The sequence below is a fragment of the Equus asinus genome, unplaced genomic scaffold (assembly GCF_041296235.1).
Source record: "Equus asinus isolate D_3611 breed Donkey unplaced genomic scaffold, EquAss-T2T_v2 contig_591, whole genome shotgun sequence".
NCBI classification, from domain to species: domain Eukaryota; kingdom Metazoa; phylum Chordata; class Mammalia; order Perissodactyla; family Equidae; genus Equus; species Equus asinus.
In genome coordinates this window covers 680-23,673 of record NW_027225284.1, presented here as the reverse complement: position 1 = coordinate 23,673, position 22,994 = coordinate 680, and the positions used below count along the sequence as shown (strand labels likewise).

The following is a 22,994-nucleotide window of genomic DNA, read 5'->3' as shown; positions in this document are numbered from 1 at the left end:
GTGGTAAGAAAAGAGTCCTGCTGGAGAAGAACGGAGTGTGGACGGCTTGCAGTCTCTGAGGAGAAATCCTTCCCCTATCTGGGCATGTGGTATCAGGGAGGGCAGGATTCTCTGACAAACTACCCGGCTTCCTCAGGCACACTCAACTACTTGCAGTTCCCAGAATGTGTCACACTTTCCCTTCATACCTTGGAAGAAACTGTTATTTCTCCCAGAAACTTCTCAACTTCTCCAGCCCCTTCTTCATTCCCCTTCCCCTTCTTTGGCCCCTGCTGACTCACCCTTCCTTGTCTCAGCTTGTATAAGGCCTCCTCATGCTTCCATAAAATTGAGGTTGCCCCCATAGACTGAAAGCTTGTTGAGGGATAGTACTGAGCCTTTGTTCATTGCAATATCTCTAATACCTACTATAGTGTCGAAAGTACCGAAGGCATTTGATAAATGTTGAATGGCTGAAGGAAAGAAGAGCCACCAGCTGACATGACAGAACAATGTCTATTTCATGATAACTCACTTCTAAGCCTTTGCAAAGCAGGTTATATGTTTTTTATTAAATTATCTGGTTTGAAAATAGGTAAAATAGAGCCCATATAGGTATTGATATTTCAAGTAATCTGGCATGGTAAATAATTTTAGAATCTTTCTGCTGTTTGCATACAAAGAGATGACTGAATTGGGCCTTGTATTAAAACATTTTATATTCAGAATTTGATCATACTTTCTACCCAAATACTACATCCTGTTTCTCTCTTTCAGGTTCAATTATTAATGAATTATTAATTATTCTAATCTTTCATTTTTATCTGCATATTAAAGCCTTTTCTTAGCTCCTGTAATTTTTTTTTTCATCAAAAGTTTGACATAATTTCATCTAAGGACTAAGCATAAAAGAAGTGGTTCCTGGGATTATAATCCTGGGATAGTCTCTTCTACATCTAAAGTACTGAAAATATTTTCTGTATTTGAAAACTAAAGATTTGTTTGATTTCTCCATCCCAGGCATGCTGCTTGCTGGGTTTCTCATCAGAAATATCCCTGTCATCAATGATAACGTACAGATCAAGCAGAAGTGGTCTTCCGCTTTGAGAAGCATAGCACTATCTGTCATATTGGTTCGTGCTGGCCTTGGGCTTGATCCACAGGTATTGAAGTATAAATTTCTAATTATTGACTTGGAATTTTGTTCTTCCAATATTGCAAGTATTTAGAATGACTGAGCTTTAGGAAATGGATGTGGACACTTTGCACAGCATTCAGAACGACAGAATGAAATTTATTTCATACAGGACTGTCCCCAAAAGATGTTCCCATACTCTCTCTTGGAGAAAGGTGGAGTTACTGTCTATCTAGGGACAGCACCAAGAATAAAGGCTCCCCTTTTCTCTGACAGAGATACAGGCCGTAGTTATAAATAAGGGTTGTGAGAGAGAAGACATCATATTTTTGGTGTGGAAAGCCCTATACGAGTGTTTAGGACTAACTATGCTGGCTCAGAAAACTGCCTAGCATACAGAATGAGTCTCAAAGTGTGCTTTTTTCGTGTTTGCTTTTGAAAGCAGGAATGAATGTTCTTGAGGATTGCCTTTACATCCCGTTCATTCTGGGGCCACAAATTATACATATGGCCAACACCGAGACGGTTAGATCAGCTAGTGTGGAGGTTATGAGCACAGACTCTGAAAGCAGCCTGGCCGAGCTCAAACCAAGCTCCACCACTCACTAATTTCATGATCTTGGAGAACAGCTTTAACTTGTGCCTTTTTGGATGAGAAAATCTAAACAATGATGATAATATTATCCCCTGTGTCATAGGTTGCTATGAGGACTAATAAGCCAACTCTAAAACACTTAGAACACTGAAATGTTTGTTAAATAAAACTCATTACCTGGAAAATTCATGATGGATGATCCAGACAGTCTGAACACTGAAGAAAAAGCATTTAATGTCATTCTCTCTGTGTGTCTTTAGAGGGTTATTTCGTATGTCTATTTTTATATTTCAGGCCCTGAGGAAGCTGAAGGGTGTCTGTGTAAGATTAGCCATGGGTCCCTGTCTTGTGGAGGCATGCTCATCTGCTCTTCTTGCCCACTTCCTAATGGGTTTGCCGTGGCAATGGGGATTTATACTGGGGTAATGATTTTTCTTTGTCGTATGAAAATACACACGGACATTTAGGACTTTCTCTGACGCTATACAAGTGAATGCATAATATTTTCGTAAGGACATCAGAAAATACAATACAGATATTCCAGCATAATATTATGACTATTAATATACCAGCATATAAACATTATAACTTCAAAATATAGTGTATGTCTTTGTAGGTGCTAACTTTGACAGTTTTATAATAATTTAAACTATTGAGGAAGTAATAGACTTTTATTATGCCTGATTCCATGCCAGTGAGAGATGCCAGATCTCTCCTCAAAGTCCATACAAAGGATAACGAATGCTCAACGGTGATCCACACCTAGCACAGGCCTCCTCCTCCTTTCACCAGGCTCTTATGATTATCTGTTCTGCTGTATTTTCCTCCTGCTGTTAGTTCTTTCTTCTTCTTCTTCTTCTTCTTCTTTTTTTTTTTGGTGAGGAAGATTGGCCCTGAGCTAACATCTGTTCCCAAGCTTCCTCTTTTCTTTTTTTTTCTCCCCAAAGGCCCAGTATATAGTTGTATATCCTAGTTGTAAATCCTTCTAGTTCTTCTATGTGGGATGCCACCACAGCATGGCTTGATGAGCAGTATATAGGTCCACACCAGGATCTGAACCAGCAAACTCTGGGCCGCCGAAGCAGAGCACATGAACTTAACCACTATGCCACTGGGACAGCCCCTGGTTCCTACTTCTAAGATTTAAGAGCCATAAGAAGTAAATAAATATGAAAGTACTTGGTAAGAATTTGGTGTTGGGGCCAGCCCCACGGCTCATGTTGAGGTGGCATTGGCGTCCCATATAGCACAGCCTGAGGCACTCACAACTACAGTCTACAACTATGTACTGGGGGGCTTTGGGGAGAAAAAAGAAAAGATTGGCAACAGATGTTAGCACAGGTGCCAATCTTTAAAAAAAATAATAATAATTTGGTGCTGATAAGTAGGCAAGAAGTAAGAACTACTTACTTCTCACGGTTAACACTCTCGAGCTATACTGCCTAGATTCAAATCTCGGCTCTGACTTTCCAGTATGTGATCTTCGGCAAATTACCTAATCTCTTTGTGCCTCCATTTCCTCATTTGCAAAACAAAGATAATGATTGTAGCTACCTCATAGGGTGGTTGTGAGGATTAAATTAGTTAATATATGTGAAGTGCTTAAAATGGTGTTAGGTACATAGTGAGCTTCATAAATGCTTTCTGCTATCCTACTGCTGCCGTTATCAGTGTCACTGTTACTGTCACTATGGCCTTCCTCTTCTAATCTGTTGTCTGATTTTTACATGCCAGGTCCTGATAGAAGGCCTCGCATCACTGGATTCCAATCCAAAAAGTCCATGGCCGTGTTTTTCAAACCTCATGCCGTGGATGTTTTGTTTAGATAGAAGGCAGATTCCTGGGGCCTCACCCCATTAGGTCTCCCAGACCAGCCGTAAATACAGATTTCAGACAGGCTGCGTAGTCCCAACGCAAGTTGTCCATGGCCACGCTCAGAAGAAGTGTTCTGTAGAACTTGTAGCTGTGCGTGTGTTTCTGTTTGGGACCTCACTGCCTTTGAAAGACTGTAATTGTCTAAAGTGTAACCTCTGAAAGAGTGGAGGTTATTATAATTTCACTAATAATAGTAATAATGAAGAAGATGCTATCATAAATATTTAAAGTGCTGCCTGCTTAGTTTTGTCTTAGGTGCTGTGTCTCCAGCTGTGGTGGTGCCTTCAATGCTCCTTTTGCAGGAAGGGGGCTATGGTGTTGAAAAAGGTGTCCCGACCTTACTCATGGCTGCTGGCAGCTTTGATGACATTCTGGCCACCACTGGCTTCAACACGTGCTTGGGCATGGCCTTTTCCACAGGTAAACTGATCAGTTCATGTGTGCTGTTCTCTTATGCTCTAGCGACATAGATATGATGTTGTGAGTGTGGCATATTTCCTTGATAATTGATTAAGGCAAATTAAAATAGAAAAAGCAACTCCAAGAGTTAGTTCTATACCTAAGGAGAAACCAGTGGCTTCTTGTCTTTACTCCCTTCACCCTCTAAATATAAAATGCTCAAGTACTGTGGTAGGTGCGTGAGGGGGCTTCAAAAGAGCAAAGTCGAAAGAAGGAGAACAGCTTCTGCATGCAGCCACCCGGGAGGGTCAGCCTTCGAGACTGCGCACAGAGGGTGAGCAGGTGTTTCAGTGAGCACAAAGGACAAAGTAGTCCAAGTGGGAGGGACAGTTTCTGTTCTCTCGTCTTTAACATTTTAGGGGAAATAATTATTTTAATGTGTATCTTATTAATACTTAATAACTGTCTGATACAGACATATTTTGTTTTAAGTAGTAATAAAACAGGAACTTAAGGCATTTTTTCCCTACTGTTATTCAACACCTTTATTATCCTTTGGGACAGCACACATTTAAGTTCACTTTTTAATCTGTTTCCAAGACTGGAAGATAAGATTTGCAATTTCATATTATTGACAAAATGTAATTGTGGGCTAAGTTTAGCTTCAGATTATTTAGTGGGAACACACCTTAGAAAGTCTTGTGTTCTCAGTCTCTCTGCCCCATGGTTATCCTCCCATTTTATGACTATATTTGACGTATGCCAATTACCTAGTACTTCACCTCTTCCCACACCCTGAAGTTGCCTTACGTCTAGTCCCCACCGTGTATCACTGGTGAATTAATCTTCTCAAAGCATTGTTTTGATAGTCTTACTTTCTTGTTCAAGCACCAGCAAGGATTCTCTATTACCAATTAGGTCGAATCTACACCCTTGTCTCTATTTTAACTCTACTGTACCTGTCCAATCGTACATTCTCCCTGCTTCCTGGTATACACCTTTAAAACAATAGTTCTCAGCCTCAGCTGCACACTATAATTACCTGGGAACTTTTTAAAAATACTCATATGTGGGCCCTACCTTAGGCCACTTAAATCATAATCTTTGGGAATGGAAACCACAGCTTTAGAGCAACAGAGTTTGCATTAAAATCACACAGGAGCAGGGTAGGGAGGGCCGTGGGGAGTGGCTGCTGGGGTTTTCATAATCTGAGGGGTGGGGGTGGGGGTGGGGCTAGCCTGAAGAACCTTCCTACTTGACAATACTCTGTACCCTCTGCCCTGCCCTACTAAATGCAGTCCTTAGACCATCTGGATAGGAGCTACCTGGAGCCTCTTTAAAATGTGGATCCCAGGCCCGGCCAGACTTACTGCATCAGAATTTTCAGAGGTGGGGCCCAAGAAGTCTTTTTTTCTTTTAAACAATCTTACTATACGGGAGACTGAAAGTGGTTAGTTACTTTCTACACATTTATAGTAAATTATTTACTGTAATATCTTGCAACGTATACTATTATCACAGATAAATGTTTTTGACAGTCACACTATTACCTAATAGAGAGCTGTCCTAGCTAAATAAAACTACTACAGAGGTAATCATTTTTTTAAATACAAGAGATAATTGAAACTGTAGGGGAGGAAAAACCGTTTCCCACACCAGGTTCGTTGACTGGGGCCCTGTAATCAGACTGACAAGAGACAGACTAACAAGAGAAAAACAGTTTATTAACGTGTGCATTGTGCTTACACAAGACCTCAAAGATGAGTAAGTCAAAGGAGCGGTCAGAATTTGGGCTTGTTCAGCATTTTAGCAAAGAACAATAATTATGTGGAGAAGCACAAGATAAAGGAGCTTTGAGCTTCTAGAGGCAGCAAATTGTGGGAAAAGAAACATATGGGGACCTAACGGTAGATAAGGGCTTGTTTTAGCAAAGTTTGTGATGTGAATTCCTCTGGTGCTGTCTTGGGGCTGATAAGGGCCCATAAGTGTCCCAAGTTGTCTCAGTGATTAACTTCTGTCCTTCCTGGTAAAAAGGAGAGGGGACACCTTTATGAATGTATGTCCTGCTTTTGGGCAAATAGTGAGAGGGCAGAGAGCTTTTCTTATATCTGCTTCTTCTCAATTGCCTTCAACTCAGAATAATCCTTATGCCCCAGTGGCATATTTGGGGTGACATATTGTGTACTCTAAACCACAATGACAAAAACCCACAATAACTAGTTAGTACATTTTTTCTTAGAATAGTGTGTGAAGAAGGGCTTTATGTGTTGAACAACTTTTTTTTTTTTTGAGGAAGATTAGCCCTGAGCTAACATCTGCTGCCAATCCCCTTTTTTGCTGAGGAAGGCTGGCCCTGAGCTAACATCCTTGCCCATCTTCCTCTACTTTATATGTGGGACGCCTACCACAGCATGGCTTGCCAAGTGGTGCCATGTCTGCACCCGGGATCCAAACTGCCAAACCCTAGCCGCCAAAGCGTAATGTGTGAACTTAACCATTGCACCACTGGGCCGGCCCCTTTGAGCAACTTTAATATAATTTTCTGCACAATGTGTTCACAAAGTTTTTTTAATTAAAGTTTCCTAAGTTCTGTATGATATGGGGGAAAATATTGGTTCTACTTACCTCTCTATTATTTCAAAGAAGCTGAGTAAGAAATAAAGATTCTTCTAAGAGCAATTTCAAAAATAATTTGTTTTCAGTTTGCTTTTAGAATAAACATTCAAGAAGGAATGAGTCCTTTACACTCATCATAGTAAGAAAAGATTCTTGATTTTAATTCTCAAATTAAGTTCCTGTATTCTATACATATCAAACCTACTAAAATCAGTGTACATTTGTTATTTTAAAATCAGGCTCGTAGGGCCAGCCCTGTGGGGTAATGGTTTAAGTTCGTGTGCTCTGCCTTAGTGGCCCAGGATTCGTGGGTTCAGATCCCAGGCACGGACATAGCGCTGCTCTTCAAGCCATGCTGTGGCGGTGTCCCACATAAAATAGAGGAAGACTGGCACAGATGTTAGCTCGGCGACAATCTTCCTCAAGTAAAAAGAGGAAGATTGGCAACGGATGTTAGGTCAGGGTCAACCTTCCTCACACACAAAAAAATCAGGCTATTAAATGGCTGTTTGAAAACTAGATCAGTCTACTCACCCAGCCTATGCATATCATACCAATTAGCTCTGAATCATGAATTTTATCTTTCATATTTTCTTAGGCCCTTTAGGTAAAGTTTTTTGAAGTAAATGTACAAAAAAGTGCACAAATCATAGTTTATGCCTATTTTGAAGTTTATCTCTAATAATGCATACCTTTCTTATAAGATAGGCCCATTTTATTAGACACTTTAAGTCACATATATTTAAGACTGTGGAGAGCAGGAAATATCTGTAAACTTTTCCTTCTGTGTAATCAGATGCTTTGTGTGATGATTGAAGTAAAGTCTTTGTATTTATGGATTTAGAGTTCTGACTGAAGATTTTTTTTTATGTGTGTCTAAGGTTCCACGGTTTTTAATGTCCTCAGAGGCATTTTGGAGGTAGTAATTGGTGTGGCAGCTGGGGCTCTTCTTGGATTTTTTATTCAGTACTTCCCAAGCAGTGACCAGGTAAAGGAAACCATCTGTGGGAAAGTCGTGCTCTAAAATGTCACGGGAAAACATTCTGGAACACTCCCTCAGAGCCATGTGAAGGACGTGATTTAGCAAATGACCCCCATTTTAAAACTGCTTGCTGCTCTGTCAGTGCTGTCTGTGAGGCTTAGGAAGACAGCTAAACCTTGAAGATGTTAATGCAGTCCTGGGATTTTCTTCTCCTATTTATATTCTGTACACTTCAGCTTGCACTGTAAAACAAATAACATGAATTCCAAACTAATAGGATATGCAAGTCTTATTTTTATTTTCATTTTTTTGAGGAAAGATTAGCCCTGAGCTAACATCTGCTGCCAATCCTCCTCTTTTTGCTGAGGAACACTGGCCCTGAGCTAACATCCGTACCCATCTTCCTCTACTTTATATGTGGGACGCCTGCCACAGCATGGCTGGACAAGCAGTGCATAGGTTGCACCTGGGATCCGAACTGGCCAACCATGGGCCGCCGAAGTGGAACGTGCGAGCTTAACCACTGCTCCACCCAGCCAGCCCCGCAAGTCTTATTTTTTTAATTAATTTATTTTTTATTTTTATTATTATTCATAATACTCAACTAAATCAAGATATAAAATGGTTCTTTGGGCCCACGGTTTTAGTGTCAAAATACCTTAGATTCTAATACTATCAAATAGATAGACCTTAACATTTCATTAAAATATAGTCTCTTTCTCACCGAGTAGATTGAAGTTCTTTACTGTACATAGTGATTCTTAATGAGAAACAAAGGCTTGTTTGTTTTCCTTTACCCTCTTTAGTCTCTTCTGATAGGTAAACATATAAAAACCTTTTCTTTTCTAAAAGAATTGGTGTTATTTTGAGATTTCAGAGCATTTTGAATGGAATTCAAATCTTAACTGAAGTAAAACTTTAATTAAGAAAATTAATGTTTGCATTATCAGAATGTATGTTGATTTGAATTTTTATTGTGCTGCAAAAAAACTCCAAGTAAAATAGTCTGTAAAAGATTTTATGAATGCATAAAAGAAAATTCAAGGATTTTCTAATTATGCAACAAAGTACAAAGAAAAATGATGGCTTACATTTTGTTGCTTACTGTGTATAAAATGACAGGTGAGTTGAGTAAAGTCCCGCTGTGCTCATCAGGGCAGCGACTATCTACATGCAGCTCCAGCAGACACAGGACATTTCCAGAGACAGTACAGACATAGAAATTTCCAGCATCACTGATCGTTCTGTTGGGAAGCGCTGATCTAGTGCAATCCACACAATAACCCATGAAGAGAATACCTTTAATATGACCATTTCACTGCTGAGGCTCAGGGAGAGATGACTTAAACAAGGTCACGTAGCTAGAACGCCGTAGAGCTGGGTATGAACTCAGTTCATCCACTGCCAGGGCCTGTGCGCTTCCAGTCGAACCCTTCTAAGGACCTGCTGCCTTCTAAAGCAATCAAGAAGTTTAAAGGCTGAACAGGGACAAGTAACGAAAGAGAGGAGCACATTGCTTAGATTTTAAAAATCAACACCACAGACTCCTCTCAGTCTACAGCCACCTAGAGTTTCTTGGTATTCAAAGATTTAGAAAGAAGAACTGGAGAGCATCACATTAAAGAGTAAATAGAGAACCTAAAAATAATAGAGATATCATATCTTTAAGCTTCACAAAAACCCCATGATGTAACTGCTTTCAAGGAGGAGGAAACAAAGCTTGGAGAGGCTAAGTAATATGGCAACTGCATAGCCAATGGTGGGAAAGAGCTTGCATTTTAACCCTAATTTGTCCACTTCCAAAGCCCACACACTCTTTTCTGCTGCTCCGTTCAGCCCTGCGGACTTCTGCGTCAATGACTTCAGAGGAGGCTCACTGAGGTTCCTGAACGGGGAAGCTGCATTTGTACACATGCTAACTCTACTTTTGTTAAGGAAAAGAAAGTAAATGTTATGTCATGCATTTATGTGCACAGATACAGACATTTTTATTTTCTACTAAGTCCTGAATATGGAAAAATCAATAATTAAAAATCAGTTCTATGAAATAATTGAGCTAATCCACGTTTTTTCTCCTCAAGGACAAACTTGTATGGAAGCGGGCGTGCCTTGTTTTGGGGCTGTCTGTGCTGTCGGTGTTCAGCAGTGTGTATCTTGGTTTCCCTGGGTCAGGAGGACTGTGTACGTTGCTCATGGCTTTCCTTGCAGGCATGGGATGGAGCAGTGAAAAGGTGAATTTCATTTTAAGTTCTTCTTCTCATGACTACTTTCTGATTAGATTAGTTTTTTTCCAGATACTTTCATAATATCAAGTTAATGAAATTAATCATAAGAGCTATTTTCTGTACATATACAAATGTATGCCCAAATGCACACATACACTTCCTTTTTTCCTGTTACATACCAATCTATAACTTGATGTTTTTACTTAAAATGTATCATGGTCATATTTCCATGATGCCTCCCTTATTCTTTGTAAGGGTTGCAGAGTATTGCATTGTATAGCTGTACTGTACTTTATTTAACCAGTTTCCTGCCTAAATTTAATTTAACAGACATTTAAATTGTTTCTAATTTTCTGCCAAGACAAAAAGTGCATCAATAAAATATCCTTGCATATACCACTAAGACACTATCAAGTCTAAGAAGCACCATTATTTTACATGCCACCAAGAGAGAAAAAGAATGCTGCCAATTAAACTATGACATCACTTCCTAATTTCAGAAATGAAAAAGTGTGTTTCTTAAAATCAACAAAATATAGCATATCTTTGAGTGTATCTATAGGATTAATTTCTAGAAATAGGATTTCTCTATGAAAGAGTATGCACATTGATACTTTTGATAGTATCAATTTGCCCTTTTTTAACGTATGCTTTTTAAAAATTTTTTGGTGAGGAAGATTGGCCCTGAGCTAACAGCTATTGCCAATCTTCCTCTTTTTTTCCTCCCCAAAGCCCCAGTACGTAGTTGTATATCCTAGTTGTAGGTCATTCTAGTTCTTCTATGTGGGACGCCGCCACAACATGGCCTGACAAGCGGTGTGTAGTAGGTCTGTGCCCAGGATCCAAACTGGTGAACCCAGGCCGCCAAAGCAGAGTGCACGAACTTAACCACTCAGCCATGCAGCCAGCCCCTTGAGTTGCCCTCTTAAACAGCAGTACCAATTTATATTCCCACCAACAGTTTGTGAAAGGATCTGTTTTTCTGATCTGTGTACTTTCAATCTTTAGATATTTTGCTAATCTGACAGGTGAAAAATGTTTCTCATTATTGATCTGATTTGTATTTCTTTACAAGTGGAGCTAATCATCTTGTCATATATTTACTAGCCAGTTTATTCAAAAGCCTGTGCCCATTTTTTACGATTGTCTGTTTTTCTTACTGACTTTCAAGATCATTAAAATTATTCATTTCCTTTATGTGTATTATGGAAATTAGCTGGTTGCCATTTATTTAATTTCAAGGTACATTTTTATGGATTTGAACTTGAGAGGATCATATACTATTCTGCTTCATGAAGAAATTAGATGTGGGTGACCTAAACTAAATACACATATATCATTTGGGAAAACCAAAGACAACTGTTGAAAATAATTCAGCTTAAAATAATACTACATGAAAAATATATGTTGATTATCAGTCCTGAGGTTGGGTGTGCAGTGCCCTGCAGGTGAGCGGTCTCTGCAGAGGTCTGTAGAGGCAGGGCTTCACTGTGGGCACATGGCACTCCGTTGGAGGCTTTCACTCTCGGGAGGCAAGACATGTGCAGTTGGGCATCCCTTTGCTGTAGAGGAGGGTGGATTGGTGGGGCTGCCTGGAGCCTTGTGTAGATAAGGGACTGAGGCCCCAGGAAAGCAGGCCGCAGTGGATTGGGCTTTGCAGGCAAGGAGCAAGGCTCTGCAGAGCCCTGCTGCAGGCACTGCATGGGCCCAGGGCTGCTGCGTCCTCCTGGGGAGGCTTGGCTGTAAGGCTTATTTCAGGTCTACTTTTTTTTCCTTAGCAGCACCCGTATTATTAAATTCTCCTTTGTGATTTCACGTAACTTAACATCTGACAAGAGGAAAGCTAAAACATAAACTTCCCAGTATAAATTGGGTCCTCTTATCATCCCTCATCTCTTGTAAACATTTGCTCTTGTCAAAATTTGCTTTTCCGTGGCTTCACTTTCCTTGCAGGCCGAGGCAGGTGATCACACATTGCTGTTCAGTCTCAGGTCTGATCTCAGCTCCCTGGCTCCTCGCTGAGCGCTCACTGCTGAGTGCCTTCCATCCTGCCTGGGCTGCTGACCAGCGCACTGCTCTCGGAGCACTCTGGCCCCCTTGTCCGGGACAGAGCTCGCAGTCTTCACTCCGTGAAGGCATGCCACTGTGTGTGCACTGTGACCCTTGTCGAGCATCTGGGAGCTTGCCTGACATTAGCATTTTACAAACTGTCCCTTCACTTTTGAATGGTAACCTTTTTTAGCATTTAAAAAAATAAATTACCAAAGAGAATATTGTTTAGAATAAAGTTTATTTGATTTCTGAGTATGAAAGCGGTATATGCTTATTGTAGAACTTTGAAAAATTTTTTAAAAGTCAGATAAAAGGAAAGAAAAAATGATTTGTAATTTCTCCACCTAAAGCCAACAGCTCTGTAAACTATTTTGGTTTATTTCCTTTCATTTATTCAACAGGAAAATTCTCAAATATGCTTGTAGTAAGTTTCTTCAAATTGAATTTTATAGGTAAATGCTTTCTGTTGTCACTTGTTTAAAAGTCTTCAAAAATTACAACCAACTCATTATATTATACTGTCATGGGTGAAAAGAGGGAAGAGAATTAATCAATTTTTATTGCCACTCCGTATGGCCCTGTGCTAGCCAGTGAGGGGATATTCTCATTTATTCTCATCAAAAAAACCTTTGAAAAAATATTACCATTTACATTTTATAGAGACTGTAAGTCAGAAGGACTTAAATAACATGTCCAAGGTCACAAAATTAGAAAGTGGCACTGGGATTTAACTCAGGTTTATCGACTCCAAAGTGACCAGAATATACCATCATTGTGCAGGGCACGTTTTTATGTTTCGACATCTATTCGAATAACATATAGCAAGTGTATTAAAAACATTATACTTCCAAACTTTGCAATTTCAGATTGTTTGTAAATTAATAAATGATAGGATAAAAAATAAACAGTGAAAAGGAACCATATCATTTGGAATAGAACATAAAAGAGTAGTTTTAGCAACAGACGTCGAGGGGAAGACGGGTGCCCACCGCAAGTGGACGTGAGCCACTCGCGCAGAAGACAAGGGAGGGGGCCCGGCCAGTTCCGGTTACACGATTCTTCAGAAAACGAGGATGTGAGTCATGTAGAAAAGACCGTTATAAACCAAACAAATCATCTGTTTTTCTGCATTTGCCATAACTTTGCCTGAATTGCCAGCAGCCTGGCTGATTACATAGAAGATCAATGTAATCCCAAAACCCGGAGAGAGAACTGACAGCTTTTTTTTTCATATTTACCTCTGGTTAATCTCCTATGTATGTCTCTTTACACACACACACACACACACACACACACACGTGGATGCACCATAAGCTTTTTAAAACCAGTCTCTGCTATTTTAAATTATGCTGAAATCCAATATCGTTTCCTTAGGGCAGATTCTTAATGCTAAATTTTTTGGGTCAAATAACATGAACATTTTTAGGTTTTTGACACGTATTACCAAACTGGTTGCTTTCTAGAGTTGTATCCATTTACTTTTCCACCAGTAATATGTGAGGTACCTATATCATTACATCGTCATCAGCTTAGAATAATGTTTATCCAACTTTAGCACCACCTGGAAGTCTTGTTAAATTGGACTTGTGGACCCCACTCCCGAATTTCTGATTTAGTTAGACTACGGTGGGGCCTGAGAATGTGTACTTCTGATCAGTTACCAGGTGATGCTGATGCTGCTTCCCTGGGGACCACACTTTGTGAAACACTGCCTTAGAATATTATTGTTTTTAATTTTTATCCTTACTGATAGTCAAAAGTGGTATCTTTTTTTGTTTTATGCCTCCTTGCTTAACAATAAAATTGAATGCTTTTTCATATATTTAGCTATTTGTATTTTTTCTTTTTCTTTGATAGGTTTTTTGTCCATTATCTCCTAAAGTTGAATGTACTGATTATATATATGATATTAGCCCTTTGTGCCTTTTTTTATTGTTCATTTTTAACACACAAATATCTTATAGTTTCACGTGGTCCGATCTATCAATCTCTTATTATGACCTTTCCTCAGTTTATTTTTTCTTAAAGATTCCTTTCCTAGTGAAATCTTACCTATGTTATCTCATTTATTCTTTGCAATAACCTTGAGAGGTAGATACGAGACCCATTTTACAAATGAGGATACCAAGGCCTAGAGATAGTAGATAGAGTGCCTAAGGTCACCAAGCTAATAAGTGGCAGAGCCAGGATGAAAACACACTGTTTGAGTATATGAAAATGATTTCCTAAAGACAGGGTAAAAAAACCTTCATTGAATCACTTATATGGCAGACACTCTCCATATCTTTTCTAATTTAGTACTCAGGCAAGTCCCTACTTCTGGAGGCACCAAATCAATGAGTCCAGGTTTTGGACTGCTTTTCCTCCTTGTTCCATGGTGTAGCATAGGGTCTGAGCACTCAGACTTCCTGGATTAAGCTCAGCCCTACACCTGAGTAGCTGTATGCCCATGTACAAAGTATCTGACTTCTCAGTCTTCGATTTCCATATCTCTCAAGTGGGGAATGATAATAGCAACAACTTCGTAGAGTGGAGGATTAAGTGAAATAATCTATATAAGGCAAAGTGCTTAGTCAGAACACACTAATAATTTTTATGACTATCTCTGAGCAGCACAATGTAATAAAAAGAGCATAAAATTTAATCTATGGAAATTGGGATTCCAGTCCCAGAGATTCTACTGTCTAGATGTGTAATCCCAAGCAAGTCACTTACCTTCTCTAATACTCAGTTTCCTCAACTGTACACTGAGAAAAATAATAATAATCACTAAAGAATTATTGTGGCTATTATGTGGGAAAATGGAAATAAAACACTTGTAAACTCAGTGCTGTAGCTATATTGTTGTTGAATTATGCTTTGACAAGCTACAATATTTTATAAAATTTTGTTTGCGCCTGTAGTTTTCTGACATTATCTCATACTTTCCTGCTTGGTTTTCCTTGTAATCTTGCCATTATTGTATTCAAATGCACTCACTTTTTTAAGGCCTTTTTCATCTATATTTTTCATCTGTTTTCAAATGCAGTGCTTCTTCTGATGACTTTAACAGCTACAGGATGTTTTTCTTGATATATTTTCAATCTTCTGAATCTTGAAATCTTCTCTCTAAGAAGAGAAGTGTCAGCTTAAGTAGATATTTAACTCATGATGAAACTTCTGTTTCTCTTAACTTTCTCTTTTTGTCCATAATGGAAAGTGATTTCCATTGTTGAAGATTCTTACTAATGGTGCATACAGATAGGTAAAGTGGCCTTAACTTTCAGTGGACACCACAGTCTTCATTCCTCTGAACTCATGTCTTCTTTTGTACTTAGCCTATTTGATGACTCCTTTTTCTTTCTTTTTTTTTTCCTGAGGAAGATTCACCCTGAGCTAATATCCATTGCCAATCTTCTTCTTTTTATTTTTGCTTGGGGAAGATTGTCACTGAGCTAACATCTGCACCAGTCTTCCTCTACTTTGTATGTGGGTCACCACCACAGCATGGCTGATGAATGGTGTAGGTCCACGCCTGGGATCTGAACCTGCAAACCTGGGCCACCAAAGTGGAGTGTGCCAAACTTAACTACCACACCACGGGGCCAGCCCCTCTATTTTCTTTATAAACAGATTCATTTTAGTTTTGAAGTTACAAAAAAACCCACAAGAAGGTACATTGTGGCTCCTCTCTCATCTTTAAGTTTTACAATATATAGGGCCATGTCTGATATTAAATTAGTCTACAGTATTACAATCAAAAACCAAATCGTGGGGCCAGCCCTGGTGGTCTAGTGATTAAGTTCAGCATGCTCCGCTTTGGTGGTCTGGGTTCAGTTCCCAGGCGCAGATGTACACCACTTGTCTATCAGTGGCCATGCTGTGACAGCAGCTCACATACAAAATAGAGGAAGACTGGCAACTGATGTTGGCTCAGGGCGAATCTTCCTCAGCGAGAAAAAAAAAAAAAACCAAATTGTGGCCTTTGTCCAAGTTTAGAAATAAAAACAATTTGATAGAGAAAACTCAATATGCCTCTGCTTTCATTGGAGTTCTCAGTACATGAAATACTTTCGAGGACTTCTGTTAAGCCATTAGTCATGGCAACAGAAGGCTAAGTAACCTAAAATTAATGGAGTTGATTTTTGTTCTTTACAACTATGGATATCAGCTAAAGTCTGAACTTTAGCTATGATATACTCTAAAAACTAAATTAAAAAGTAAAATTTAAAGATATGTAGAAGGGTGGCATCTGGACCTTAGTTTGGCAGACGATTCACTGTCATTAAGTGATAAAGGATCTTGGACGTTATCTAATGTAAACCTCTCATTTTACAAATGAGGAAAATTAGGTGCTGAGAGGCGAGTGGCTTGCAGTTGGTGTGTGGCAGAATTTGAACCTCAGTCATGATCTGATTCCTTACGATGTGAAAACATAACTTTATAATGATATAGGAATAGAACTATATAAATAAATCAACCAACCCCTCATATACGGTGTCTTTAAACATTTATAAACTAAGAGGAAATAGAATCTTCACCTTAATAAACATACCAGAAATAACAAAAATTAAGAAAATAGGGAAACGAGGTAATCCTCCTTTGTCAAACTGCTGAGTACGTAAATGAAAGTATAGATCCTTAGATGTGTAAAAATGGTAAAAAAATGTTAAAATGTCGTTCAAAAACATAGATTCTTATTAGTTGATTGAAAAAATCTGTTAAATGTAAATTCTTAGACACTGTTAAGGGTACTGCTAAATTGCCCTACAAAAAAAGCATTATCAATTTGCTCTCCTACCAATTGCTGAGTTTCCTTACAGTCTTATAAATACTAGACATTATTAAAACTTTTTAGTGTTTTTTTCCAATATGATGGCTCCCCCCCCCCAAAAAAATATATGGTATATCATTTTAATTTGTGTTTCTCTGATTACTGAGTTTTAGTATCTCATGTTTTTTGGCCCTTGTGTTTCTTCTGGTACAAATTACTTGTGCGTATGCCTTGCCCATTTTTCGATTAGGTTCTATGTCTGTTTCTTATTGATTGGATATTGCTCCTTATTCTGTTACACATAGTACAGATATTTTCCCCTGGTTTGTCACCTATCCTTTTTTATGGTTTCTTTTGCCACAAAATATTTTCGTTTTATTCTAGTCAATTATGTCAATCTTTTCCAAGGGTTTTTGTATTGTGTGTTATAAAGTTAGTACTTATATCAATTAGGGTCTTAGAAGGAATGAGAAACCATATAGTAACTGGAATAGGGAAAGCTTATTATTAACCATACTAGGGATTGTCTTGTAAGATGTAAAGAGGCCCCTAAAGAATATAGGAATAGCAGCTATAAACCCCTAGGGCTGAGATGCAGCATCCGCTTCCACCTCCCCACCCCACCCCACCTACTTCGGCACCCAGGGCTGAGAATCCAAGCCTTGTTAGAGCCTTGGTTCACTGGATGGCAGAGAAGTCACCATGGTACCCTGCCTGCAGAAGTTGCTGGAAATCTACCCTCTAAAGGTGTATGGGGTGGTATGTTGCCCAGGGCAGTTGGCTATGAAATCACCCGAGGAGGAGGCTGGGGGCAGCTGCTGACCGCTGAGTGCTGCTGGCCGCCATACACCCTAGGAGCCTGGCTCTGGAGAAGCCACCCGGGCTGCAGGACCCGGTGCGGAAGCATCCTGCTAGGAGGAGCCACCGAACCAGACGAGCGCCTTCCTCTTGGAGTAGCTCTTGGGCGCCCTCTAGTGGCAAAATTTAATATGGTCCAGCTAGCAAAGGGGAAAGACTTAAAAGGGTCCAGCTCCATCTTCTTTTTTTTTTTTTTTTTGAGATTTTATTTTTCCCAAGCCCCCCGGTACATAGTTGTGTGTTTTTAGTTGTGGGTCCTTCCAGTTGTGGCATGCGGGATGCCACCCCAGCATGGCTTGTTGAGCAGCGCCACGTCCACATCCAGAAATCGAACTGGCGAAACCCGCGGCCGCCAAAGCAGAGCGCGCGAACTTAACTACTCGGCCACTGGGCCAGCCCCTGGCTCCATCTTCTGCAGAGCAACAATTGAAAGGAGGATTTGGAGCCGAGGGGCAGTAAGTTAATAACTGGCACAGCACTTCACTATACCGGAATTTTATTTTTGTGCATGATTTGAGATAGTCATAAACAGTATTCTTTTATAATAAAATAAAATTGGAAACAACTTAAAGGTCTATTAATAAAGAAATGGTTGAATAAACTATGGTACTTCCATATCATACATTATTATGCAGCAATAAGGTGCATTTCTAGATATATGTATAAATATTACAAGATCTTTTAATCATATTGTTGAGTGAAAATTAACTATAAAGTAATACTAAGTATTATGGACACACACATCATGTATTCAGAAGTCGAAGTCCTCCTGAGATGACTTGATGAGATTCTTTATAGTTAACATCCTTTTGCAAACCAACACCAACGCACCTTATGTAATACCTTAACTGTTAGAAGTATCTTTATGCAATTTTTTGCTGTATTCTAGCTACCTTCTTATTTATAGATGCCACATAGATAAAGCCTATCTCAGGTCAAATTGACTCAGATTTCAAATTAGTAAAATTCTTAGATCTTCTAACTTCACATAATAAAAATCCCTGTATGTGTATGTGTGTTTCTTTTAGGCAGAGGTTGAAAAGATTACTGCAGTGGCCTGGGATATCTTCCAGCCCCTTCTCTTTGGACTGATTGGAGCAGAGGTATCTATTGCATCTCTCAGACCAGAAACTGTGGGTGAGAATTTCAAAGTAGTGTTTTTGCTAAAATCAACTTTTTATATTCAGTTGTAGTATCTGTAGTAGGTTTATATTTGGTGGTTCCCATTGTCACAATTATATAAAAAGTTAATACTGATCTTTTAAGCAGTTGGTTAGAAAAGAATGTTTGTCAATCTAAGACAGTAAATTTTATGCCTTAAATATTGTTGCTTGTAAAGAAAAGTGTCGCTCTTAACTACTATCAAGAAAATGCAGGCCTTAAAATTTTTTTCCAACGATAAGAATGTTCATCTAGGCTTGTCCTGATCAAGGGCCAGAATTTTAAAGATAATTAGGCAGTTCTATAATATGTATCCATGGGATAGAAATGTTTGTTCATTCATTCTTTTATTCATTCATACATTCAAAAGCCATCATATTAAAACTGTTGACTTTTAGTACCATACTCAAAAATTAATTTGTACACGTATACAGATGGTCCCCGACTGACGATGGTTTGACTTAGGATTTTTTGACTTTACCATGGTATGAAAGTGATATGCAGTCATTAGAAACCATACTTCGAATTTTGAATTTTGATCTTTTCCCCGGCTAGCGATATGCCATATGATCCTTTCTCGAGATGCTGGGCAGCCGCCAGTGAGCTGCAGCTCTAGTCACCACAGGATCATGAGGGCAAACGACCCATACACTTCTACCCTTTCTGTTTCTCAGTTTCAGTAAGTATTCAAGAAATTACATAAGATAGTGAACATTTTATTATCAAATAGGCTTTGTATTGGATGATTGCCTAACTGTAGGCTAATGTAAGTGTTCCTAGTACATTTAAGGTAGGCTAGGCTAAGGTATGATATTTGGTAGGTTAGGTGTATTAAATGCATTTTTTTCTTTTTCTTTCTTTCTTTCTTTCTTTTGGTGAGGAAGATTGGCCCTGAGCTAACATCTGTTGCCAATCTTCCTCTTTTTGCTTGAGGAAGATTGTCGCTGAGCTAACACCTGTGCCAGTCTTCTTCTAATTTGTATGTGGGATACCGCCACGGCATGACTTGAGAGCGGTGCTAGGTCCACACCTGGGATCCAAGCCTGGGAACCCTGGGCTGCTGAAGCGGCAGGTGCGAACTTAACCACTATGCCACCAGGCCAGCCCAAAGTGTATTTTTGACTTACAATATTTTGACTTAAAGTTGACTTTCAACTTATGATTGGTTTATCAGGATGTAACCCCATCGTACATCAAGAAAGACCTGTACTCATTATTTCCTTCTTTTCTTGCATCACAGTATTATTCCGTCCATACTAGGGATCCCATCCCTGCCACCTCCTTCTAGATCTCACACAGAGTCTCCCCTTTTTCTGACACATCTTCAGATATCCTTGTCACAGCTTTCTCTTCTGCAGAATTGAAACAGATTTTAATCTCTCCTATCTTAAAATAGTATCTTTCTATTCTGACGCATGTGACAACATAGATGAACCTGAGGACATTACACTGGGTAAGATAAGCCAGTTACAGAAAGACAAATCCCGCATGATCCCACTCCTGTGAGGCATCCAGAGGAGTCAAATTCATAAGGACAGAAAGGAGAGCGGTGGCTGCCAGGGTTTAGGCGGGGAAATGGGGACTTGCTGTTTAATGGGTGTAGAGTTTCAGCTTTGCAAGATGAAAATGTTCTGGAGATTGGTTGCACAAAAATGTGAGTGTTTAACTTAATGCTGCTGAACTGTACACTTAAAAATTGTTAAGATGGTAAATTTTACGTGTATTTTACCACAGTCAAAATTTGAATAAATATATATACATATATATATATATATCCCTTCTTCATTTCACTTCCCCCCTCACCTACCACTCTCTCTCTTCCTCTTTTCAAACTTTTCTAAAGAGGTAACTGTGTCCCCCTTTTCCATTTCAACTCTCATGCCCTCCCTCAGAACATTTCAGCCCAGCTTCTGCCCCATTCCACAACCAGCCCCGCCCTCACCACGGTCGTATTGCTGGATACACGAAATACGTGTTAGTCTTGACTTGACTTGATCTCTCAGCAGCATTGGACGCTATTGACCTCTTTACAACACTTTTTACGTTGAATTTTTACATTTTCCAGTGCCCTCTGAGTCTTCCTTTACACTATATATGGCTTAAGTGCTGCTCTTCCTCCAAGTTCTTTCAAAAGATTTCTACACTTCACGCTGGGTATCATTTCTCTGAGCTCAGCTACACTCAGTGGCTTCGATTATAAACTATGTAATTGCAAAATCTTTATCTCGAATTCAACATAGCCAGTTGCTGCTTGGACATCACCACTTGTAAATCCCACAAAACTTGAGGCTCAGTGTGTCCAAGGCTTCCTCATCATCCTCCCCAGACTGCTCCCTCCTGGGAATGGGATCGTCCCTTTTGTATCTTGTACTTAAGGCAACAAATACTTTTGAAAATCTACCACGCTGGGAAAAATGCCCTCCAATAAAGAGCCACAGAACCTTTTCATAAAGAAACCATGTTGCAGATTCACAATAGAGCATCAAGCAATGTCTGTCTGGTGTTTTACCAGCCTCTTGAACTTGAGAAAGTTATTTATCCTTTCTGATCTTCATTTTTTTTCAACTGTAAAGTGAGAATAATTACTCCACAGGTTGTAAAGATTAAGTAAAGAGATGCATTTAAAGCTTAATACAGAACCTAGCACAGAGCAAGCACTCAACAAATGTTACTTTTTCAAAAACCACCCTATTACCTAGTACTCACCTTAGCTTTGCCTTTCTCAGGTCCGGTAGCTTGCCTTGCCCTAGTCACAATCTCTTATTTTGCAAATCAGAATGAACTTACCTTTATCAGCAAAGGATTCTGAAGGACTGAACGAAGTAGCTGTACACATCAGCCAGGGTGATGGGCAGTCAGTGCACACACCAGTATGGGGAAACAGGTGTAGAAGCCAGTGTCTATTCTGACTGGTCAGTGCCCAGCCAGCTCTCTTCTGACTGCCTGATTGCCTCCATACTTGCTGATAAATATTTTGAATATCACCTCTGGTCTTATCCTCTGTAAAGAATTCTCAACCACTTTGATGAAAATATTAAGTTTTTTCTCTTCTGCGCCCTCTTACCGGTATATTTACACTGCACTCACCTTTTGGTTCTTTATGTTTCTGTCTTCCTCTGACTTTGGAGTTCATGGAGGCAAAGTCTGTACGTTATGCGTGTTTGGGTATCAGAACCTAGTCCAAATTCTGTTATGCGTAGTTATAGTTTAATAAATTCTTGTTAAATAAACACATGGGAAAAAGTGTGGTTCTTGCTATAAAGCATAAGATAAATAACATTCAAATCTCCTTTGTGGAAATTCAAATATATTTAGTTAATTTCTGGCTTTAATTTAGGGCAAATACCTTCTTTTAAACAAATGGTCTGATTGATCCTTAATATTGATGTTTTGACAAATTATGCCTAATCATTTTTGTCTTTTTAATTTTTTAATGTTTTTAGATTATTTCTGTTGATAGAATTTTGAATCAATAATCAGGAGATTCCATTTCTTCCCCAGTATTTCGTTATGTCTAAAAATTGAGTATTTCTTACAGGCCTTTGTGTTGCCACCCTGGGTATTGCAGTACTGATACGAATTTTGACTACATTTCTGATGGTGTGTTTTGCTGGTTTTAACATAAAGGAAAAGATATTTATTTCATTTGCATGGCTTCCAAAGGCCACAGTCCAGGTAATGATGGATCTTAACTCCTATTTCAATATGATCCCTTAAAATTTTGAATAAGAGGGCTTGTCCAAATTTGGTGAACAAAAGTAACTAAAGTTTGATTTATGAAAAGAATTTTTACTAATCTACTCTAAAAGTTTTATTTTTGGTATGCTGATTCCTTTAATATGATGGCTCATTTAAATTTCTTTAGATCTCCAGGGTACAACTGAAAATCCAATAAATCCCTATGTTACTAGAAAGCAGTAGTAGAGGGAGGGAAGAGTTTGAATTTTCATCAGTCAGAGCTCTCTGAATCACCTAGAGATTTTTCGTTTTGATGTCTTCTAAGAAGAGAGTGAAACAGAAATAGCGCGGCCCATGTTAGTGTTTGGAAATACTTCACTGTCAATATGATTGATGATCAGTTATGCTCAACCTCGGTCTTTATATATAATGGAGAAAGATTTATTGAGAAACAACTCAGAAAATGCTTTATTGATTTCCTAGATTATTAGTTAATATTAAATTTTTCAAACTAGCTGTACTTCCTGTCAGTTGTCTCAATCACATGACCCAAAATTTGTGCACTCTAACAAGGCACTAACAGGTGCTTGAAATTATTGACCATGCATTTGGTAGAATACCTATAATTGCTAATTAAATTAGAACTGTATAGATTATCATTTGTTGCAAATAGCCCTGATTGTATT

At 39.0% G+C, this 22,994-nt stretch overlaps 1 pseudogene; it reads left to right on the top strand.

Annotated features, from left to right (window-relative positions):
• Positions 1-22,396, top strand: part of LOC139044109 (sodium/hydrogen exchanger 9B2-like) — a 51,424-nt pseudogene extending 29,028 nt beyond the window's left edge.
• Positions 22,397-22,994: the final 598 nt, after the last annotated feature.